Genomic DNA, 7,576 nt, shown 5'->3' on the forward strand with positions numbered 1-7,576 from the left:
CTAGATACACATGAAGGTACAGAGTGCTCATAAGATAAATGATCAGGAACCCAAAACAGGAAAATTAGGACAAATGTGTAGCTCTAGGTCTCTACTGAAAAAAGGAAAATAGGTTCATATCATTTCAATGGGCAAATTCACACAAATACCAGAACTCATTTAATTAGGTCAGGAGAAACCCTCTTGGAAGGAGAAAACTGGCAAAATAGAAGGTAGGGGTAACATGTAAAACAGCTCAGCAAAACTGTCTATGGAGAAGACCAGTCCAGACCAGACAGAGCCAGCCCCAAAGGCCGATGACCTAGACTCTTGGGAGACTTTGAGCAGATTAAATTAATAGAGCAGTTAGGGGCAGGAAGCAGGCTAAGCCCTTAAAATCTGGGAATCCAAGAGGAAATTTTCAGAACAATTTAGCTTGTAGGAAGGAATCGAGTCATGCACTTTTAATTTCTCTTTGTTTGGTTTCTTTTCAACATGCTGAAATGGCAAGTCTGAAGAGCAATAAATAAACACAGGTTTCTTCTGAGATGCAAACAGCAGGGAATCATTAATTTTTAAGGTCCACCCATTTCCCAAGGAGCCCTGCCTGGTGTTTGAGCTTTAATCAACTCACAGGAACAAGTTTCTCCTAACCTACACCATTATCATCCCAGGAGCCTTCTCTTGCCTTTTGGGGGGAAAGAAAACTGGCATTTTCCGTAGTTGCAAAAATAACAAATGCTCAATATACAAACTTTGGAAAATTTGAAAGGGCACAAAGAAAAGAAAAGGAAAAAAATAAGCACCATAATCCCATCTCCTACTTTTGTTTTCTTTGAGACAGGGGTCTCATTCTGTCACACAGGCTGAAGTGCAACAGTGCAATCACAGCTCACTGCAGCCTGGACCTCCCAGGCTCAAACGATCCTCCCATCTCAGCCTCCTGAGTAGCTGGGAGTACAGGTGCACACCACCATGCACGGCTAACTTTTTTTGTATTTTTGTAGAGACAGGGTTTCACCATGTTGCCCAGGCTGGTGTTGAACTCCTGGACTCAAGTGATCCACCCCCTTCAGCCTCCCAAAGTGCTGGGATTACAGGTGTGAGAGCCACCTCGCCCGGCCCCATCTCCTACATTTTGAAATACATTCTTCTGGTAGTTTAGATATAAGGATAAACATGTAATTCAAAACCAAATTGCCTTTAGCTGCTCCTGCATGTTCATGGGAGGGATGGTGAAACCGCCTTTGTAAAATCATGACTGAGAGAGTGAAAGAAATCTAACTTAACTGACCATCTTGCTTCTAACCGCCAAGCTGTCCTTGTTCATTCCTGGGCATAGGCTGAATTAACTTTTTCTAATTTTGAATTAAGTTTTTCTAATTTAAACAAAGATGGTAACAGCCCTTTCCCAAAGCAGACCTCCTTCTTGCCTGGGGAGTAGATTGCCTTTGTAGGACTAACATTAGCCACAAGATTAAAAATTATGGTTTAGGAGTCATGCAGCTGGAGTCTGCAAGATTCTGACCCTCCCTAAACTGGTCCTAAGATCAGTGCTTGAGATATTTTGCAGACCCTGCACTTGATAGATCAGCTGGCACCACCCAGATCAATAAACTGGCTCATCTGATCTTGTGCCCCTGGCCCCCCAGGAACTGATTCAGCACAAGACAACAGTTTCGACTTCCTATGATTTCATCCCTGACCAATCAGTACTCCTGGCTCACTGCCTTCCCCCCACCCACCAAGTTATCCTTAAAAACTCGGCTCCCCGAATGCTTGGCGAGACTGATTTGAGTAATAAAAAAAACTCCGGTCTCCTGCACAGCCGGCTCTGCGTAAATTACTCTTTCTCTATTGCAATTCCCCTGTCTTGATGAATGGGCTCAGTCTAGGCAGCAGGCAAGGTGAACCCCTTGGGCGGTTACAGTGGCTGAAGGCATAATTCATATTTGTGGAGAAAAACATAACATTGAATATTATTTATTATGTGCCAAACACTAAGCACTTCATACATATTAACTCTAAGAAACTTTTGTGTACTGCCTGCCAAGTTTCAAAGATATTCTTCTATATTTAACTCATTTAATTCTCAGTAACCCTACTAAATATTAGTGCCACCCCATTCTGTAGATAAATAAACTAAGGCAGGGGAAGAATTGTGCCCCAAACCGCACAGCTGCTAAGTGGCGGAGCCAGGACTTCCTCCAGAATCTGCTCCAAAAGCCTGCGCTGCGCTGTGCGCTCCGTGCGCTGTGTGCTCCGTGCGCTGTGTGGTCTGTGCGCTGTGTGGTCCGTGCGCGCTGCGTGCTGTGCACGCGGTACGCTCTGTGCTGTGTTGCACGCTCTGTGCTGTGTGCGCTGTGTGCTGTGTTGTGCGCTGTGTGCTCTGTGCTGTGTGTTCTGTGCAGTGTGCTCTGTGTGCTGTGCGCTGTGTGCTGTGTGCTCTGTGCTGGGTGCGCTGTGTGCTGTGCGTGTGTGCTCTGTGCTGTGCTCCGTGCGCTGTGTGCTGCGCGTGTGTGCTCTGTGCTGTGCTCCGTGCGCTGTGTGCTGAGCTGTGTTATGAGCTGTGCTGGCATCGTTCTCACTCCTCCTGGTGGCTGTGGGAGGATGGACTGGTAAGGCTTTCTCTTTGTTATCTTCTGTCCCAGACCGGATGTCTGTCACAGTCATCAAGGGGTCTTGTCTGTAATGCCAGGAGGTGTAGCACGAGATGGGAAGGTGAGGGACACACTGAAGCGAGGAAATCCTAGAGGGAGGGCCAGCCTGGAGGGGCTCAAACACGGTCGCCCCCAGGCCCCGCCCCACCCCGGCAGCCAGAGCCCTGCAAGCAGTGGGGGCTTTCTACGCAAGAGGCATCCACGCTGTGCTGCTCTGAACATTGAGAGAACGCTAGGCTGGGTGTGGTACAGGCTATGCCTGTAATCCCAGCACTTTGGGAGGCCAAGGTGGGAGGATTGCTTGAGCCCAGGAGTTCAAGACGAGCCTGGGCAACAGAGCCAGATCTGATCTCTAAAAAGAAAAAAAAAGAAGAAAGAAAACATCGCCACATGCTCATTTTCCTTGCGAAGGTGGTTTTGGAGGAATCCAGAGAAATGGCTGAATCCCACCTCTGAGCTGGGGCAGAGAAGGGAAAAAAGAAGTCTGGTTGGTCTGAGAATGAACCCCACAGTCCAGAGGGCAGCAGTGAGCCCCTGGGAATCCGGATAAACTTGAGGAGGACACTGTTCATTGTACTTTACGCCAACGTGGGCTGGAGGATACAACCCGTTTTATTTCAGTCTCAGAGGACTGAGTGACCTCGGATGACACGTGGGAGAGCGCTGTACATTCATGCATGTATATACATGTATGTGATTTGTAACATGTATATTATGTGGTTTGTATAACAGATACATGACATAAACATGTACCGGTAGAGATGTAGAGAATTGTTTATAAAAAGTGACATAATATAATGAATCAATAAATCTATATATATAGTATACATTGTATATTATATAAATGTAACATGGCATATTATAAAACATCTATAAAACAAACATAACACATATACTGTTTTATATATAAGATATGTAAGCACATATTTATATACTCTTTATTAAAATGTAACATTATATGATTTAATGTTTTTCCCATTAAATTTTTTTAACAAAATGGGACATTATTATATACACAATTTTGTGTGTTTTTAATTTAGGAATATACTATGTATGCTTTATCTTTTCAGTAATATTCTTTAAGAAGATGATTGTTAATATATTTTTATATTCTTTTGTTTGTTTTTGAGGCAGGGGTCTTACCATGTTGTTCAGACTAGCCTTGAACTCCTGGGTTCAAGTGATCCTCCTTCCTCAGCCTCCCAAGTAGTTAGAATTACAGGCACACACCACTGCACCCATCTATATTTTTATATTCCATATGAAGGTACCATAATTTGCTTAATCAGTCTCTTATTTTGGTTATTTGTTTCTGTTTTGAGTTTTTGCTATTATAGGTAATGCTGCTAATGAACTTTCTTATAAATAGAACTTAGATTCTGATTTCATACATCTTGCCAGCACCAGTCAGGGCCTGACAGGAAACAGGTGGCACACTAAACCTGGGCAATTGAGGGACATCTAATAAAAGAAAAGGTACAAAGGTGTAAGCTGGGTTTAGGGAAACCAGCCAGGGATGATGCAGTGCCTCAGGGATATTACCTTCTCTAGAATATTTTGTTATTGCTTCATTTTTCATTCCTTTTATTACTCGTGAGGTCAAGTACTTTTTATATGTTTAATTTTCTTTTGTGAATTGCTTTTGCCCATCAGGGAGTTCACTTATTCTGCTTAGTTTGTGGAGTGTTTTATAAGTATATTAACTATTGGTTTGTTTCCTCAAATATTTCAGTTGGTTTGTTATTTTTTTATATGTGGTTCCTGTTGTTTTGATACACAGGAGTTTAAAATTTTTACATTGTCAAACTATTAACGTTTGCTTATATGTTTTAGAATGATGCCAATTTAATAAGACTCTATAAATGGAACTTATAGTCTATTTTATAGTTTCTTTTTAACCTCTAATTCTTATCTTCTTAGCCAGAGCTATAACTTTCATTATCAAGTAACCATTTATGCTAAACCTGAAAAAACTGAATATGAGTCTTCCCCCTAAAAAATCTTTACAAACGCAGGTGTCAACATGAATCATCATATTTCCTGAACTTGTGGTCTTCCATTACGATTTCAAAGCAGAGAAAAGTAACTCTGCTATTTTTTTTTTAAGCAAATTCATCTTCTAGGTGCTGCAAATATGATAAACTCTGCTTTTTTAAGGAGAATGCTTGCCTGAGCCTTAGCAGACATGCCCTGACTTAATACATCTAAGTGAAGCTAGAGTATTTTTTCAAGAATCATCTTTATGATGTTCAAGATGAATTAAATGGAGGAAAAGTAGGTTTTGAAAATAAAATTAGGCTGGGCGCAGTGGCTGGCTGGGCGCAGTAGCTCACGCCTGTAATCCGAACACTTTGGGAGGCTGAGGCGGACGGATCACTTGAGATCAGGAGTTCGAGACCAGCCTGGCCAACATGGTGAAACCCCGTCTTTACTAAAAATACAAAGATTAGCTGGTCATGGTGGTGCATGCCTGTAGTCCCGGCTACTTGGGAGGCTGAGTCAGGAGAATTGCTTGAACCTGGGAGGCAGAGGTTGCAGTGAGCTGAGATCGTGCCACTGCACTCCAGCCTGGGCGACAGAGCAAGATTCCATTTCAAAAAAATATAAATAAATAAAAATAAAATAAAATAAAATCAGGCCAGGCACGGTGGCTCACACCTGTAATCCCAACACTTTGGGAGGCTGAGGTGGGCAGATCACTTGAGGTCAGGAGTTTGAGACCAATATGGCCAACATGGTGAAACCCTGTCTCTACTAAAAATACAAAAAAATTAGCCAGTGTGGGGGCAGGTGCCTGTAATCCCAGCTACTCAGGTGGCTAAGGCAGGAGAATTGCTTGAACCCAGGAGGGGGAGGTTGCAGTGAGCCGAGATTGCACCACTGTATTCCAGCTTGGGTGACAAAGCAAGACTCCATCTCAAAAAAATAAAGAAAAATAAAATAAAAAATAAAAATAAATCAGTTCGTAGACTATGATACAAATATAAAAAATAATATATAAGCATAGGCTTGGGGCCAGTCATTCTGTGTTGCAATCCAGTTTCACTACTTACAAGCTGAATAATAGGAAAAAAACTTTTTCCTCTCTATACTCACACTCATTCTTGTACTTCACTTCTGATACCAAACGTATGGGGTTTTTTTTCCTCCCACACATTCCATTCTCCAGTGGACACCAGCTTGTCCTAAATTCCAGTCAATTCTGACACCATCTACCTGGAGTTAGCTTCAGAACTCACAAGTTAAGGGCTCAGTCCTGCAAGACAGGCTCCTACTTCAGGTCCCAGTTGCAAGTACAGGCCTCCTGTGCTTCTGACCAAGGCTATAAATCAGAGGTTTCCATAAGCCCCTCCTGGGGTTTGATCATTCATTAGAATGGCTCATAGAACTCAGGGAAACACTTAAGTTTACCAGTTTATTATAAAGGATATTCCAAGGATACAGAAGAACAACCAGAGGAGATTCTGTAAATGCCTTCCCAGCAATAAATATGCTCAACTAAAATTATATGCTCATAAATTGCTATCAGTATTTGGTAGTACCTGCCTAAAAAGACATTTTTACAGTTGAAATACATAAAATTTCATTACACATTAGTATTAACAGATGAACGTTTGCAATAGATTTTGATGATAGGGAACACCAATTTTGAACCTCAATCAAAATGTTATCCTCTCTCAATGAAAAAAAAAATTTTTTTTGAGACAAGATGTCACTCTGTCTCCCAGGCTGGAATGCAGTGGCACAATCACAGCTCACTGTAACCTCTACCTTCTGGGCTCAAGCAATCCTCCCTCCTCAGCCTCCTGAGTAGCTAGGACTACAGGCACACACTGCCATGCTTGATTAATTTTTAAAATTTTTTGTAGAAATTCCTGGACTCAAGCAATCCTCCTGCCTCTGCCTCCCAAAGTACTGGGAGTCCAGGCATGAGACACAGAGCCTGGTCTAAAAATAAAAAACTTAAATTAGGTTTAGTTGGGCCTCAGCATCAAGTATTTCCTCCCGTCTGATGGTTCTGTTACATGGAATCAATAAAATCCTGATTCCCACCTATGTGTGACTGCAAATGGTCACAGCCTTTAACAACGTGCTGGTACTCTCAGGATATCCTTCAACTAGACTAATCTAAATGCTTGAAAAAGCAGATTTTTGTTTAAAAACTGAATCTACTGCCAACATGTCTTGTCACGAATACAAGTCCACTGAGTAGCATCCAAATCGTAATAAACATTCAAATGATTAATATGTTGTTTACCACCCAGTGCCCTCACTTGCCAGTTATTGCACAGCTCACTATTATGCTGGGTTTGATTTTAAGTGAATGGATAAGTACAGCCTGAATTTTTTTTCCATTTCTTTTTTATATGGAACATTCCATGAATTTTCATATCATCCTTGGGCAGCAGCCATGCTAATCTGTGTATCATTCCAACTTTAGGATGTTTGCTGCCAAAGCGAGAACCAGATCTGTGTATTTTTAAGAAATGAGGGTAGAGGCCGGGCACAGTGGCTCATGTCTGCAATCCCCTCACTTTGGGAGGCTGAGGCGGGTGGATTACTTGAGGTCATGAGTTCGAGACCAACCTGACCAACATGGTGAAACCCTGTCTCTACTAAAAATACAAAATTAGCTGGGCATGGTGGTGGTCACCTGTAATCCCACCTACTTGGGAGGCTGAGGCAGGAGAATCGCTTGAACCCAGGAGGGAGAGGTTGCAGTGAGCAACAAATGACCTGGTTTGTAGGATTTGCCAATTACCATGGTGTAAATACTTCCACTATGGCCAATTTCAAGTTATTAGTGCGATATTTCTGAATATCAGGTTAAGAAGAGATGTGTACCATTGGCTGAATGAGTATTTCTGAATATCAGGTTAAGAAGAGATGGTACCATTGGCAGTGAGCCGAGATTGTGCCATTGCACTCCAGCCTGG

At 42.3% G+C, this 7,576-nt stretch overlaps 1 pseudogene; it reads right to left on the reverse strand.

Annotated features, from left to right (window-relative positions):
- Positions 1-7,000: 7,000 nt before the first annotated feature.
- On the reverse strand, positions 7,001-7,100 carry LOC112134771 (U6 spliceosomal RNA; annotated as a pseudogene).
- Positions 7,101-7,576: the final 476 nt, after the last annotated feature.

Source organism: Pongo abelii, chromosome 7, assembly GCF_028885655.2.
Source record: "Pongo abelii isolate AG06213 chromosome 7, NHGRI_mPonAbe1-v2.0_pri, whole genome shotgun sequence".
NCBI classification, from domain to species: domain Eukaryota; kingdom Metazoa; phylum Chordata; class Mammalia; order Primates; family Hominidae; genus Pongo; species Pongo abelii.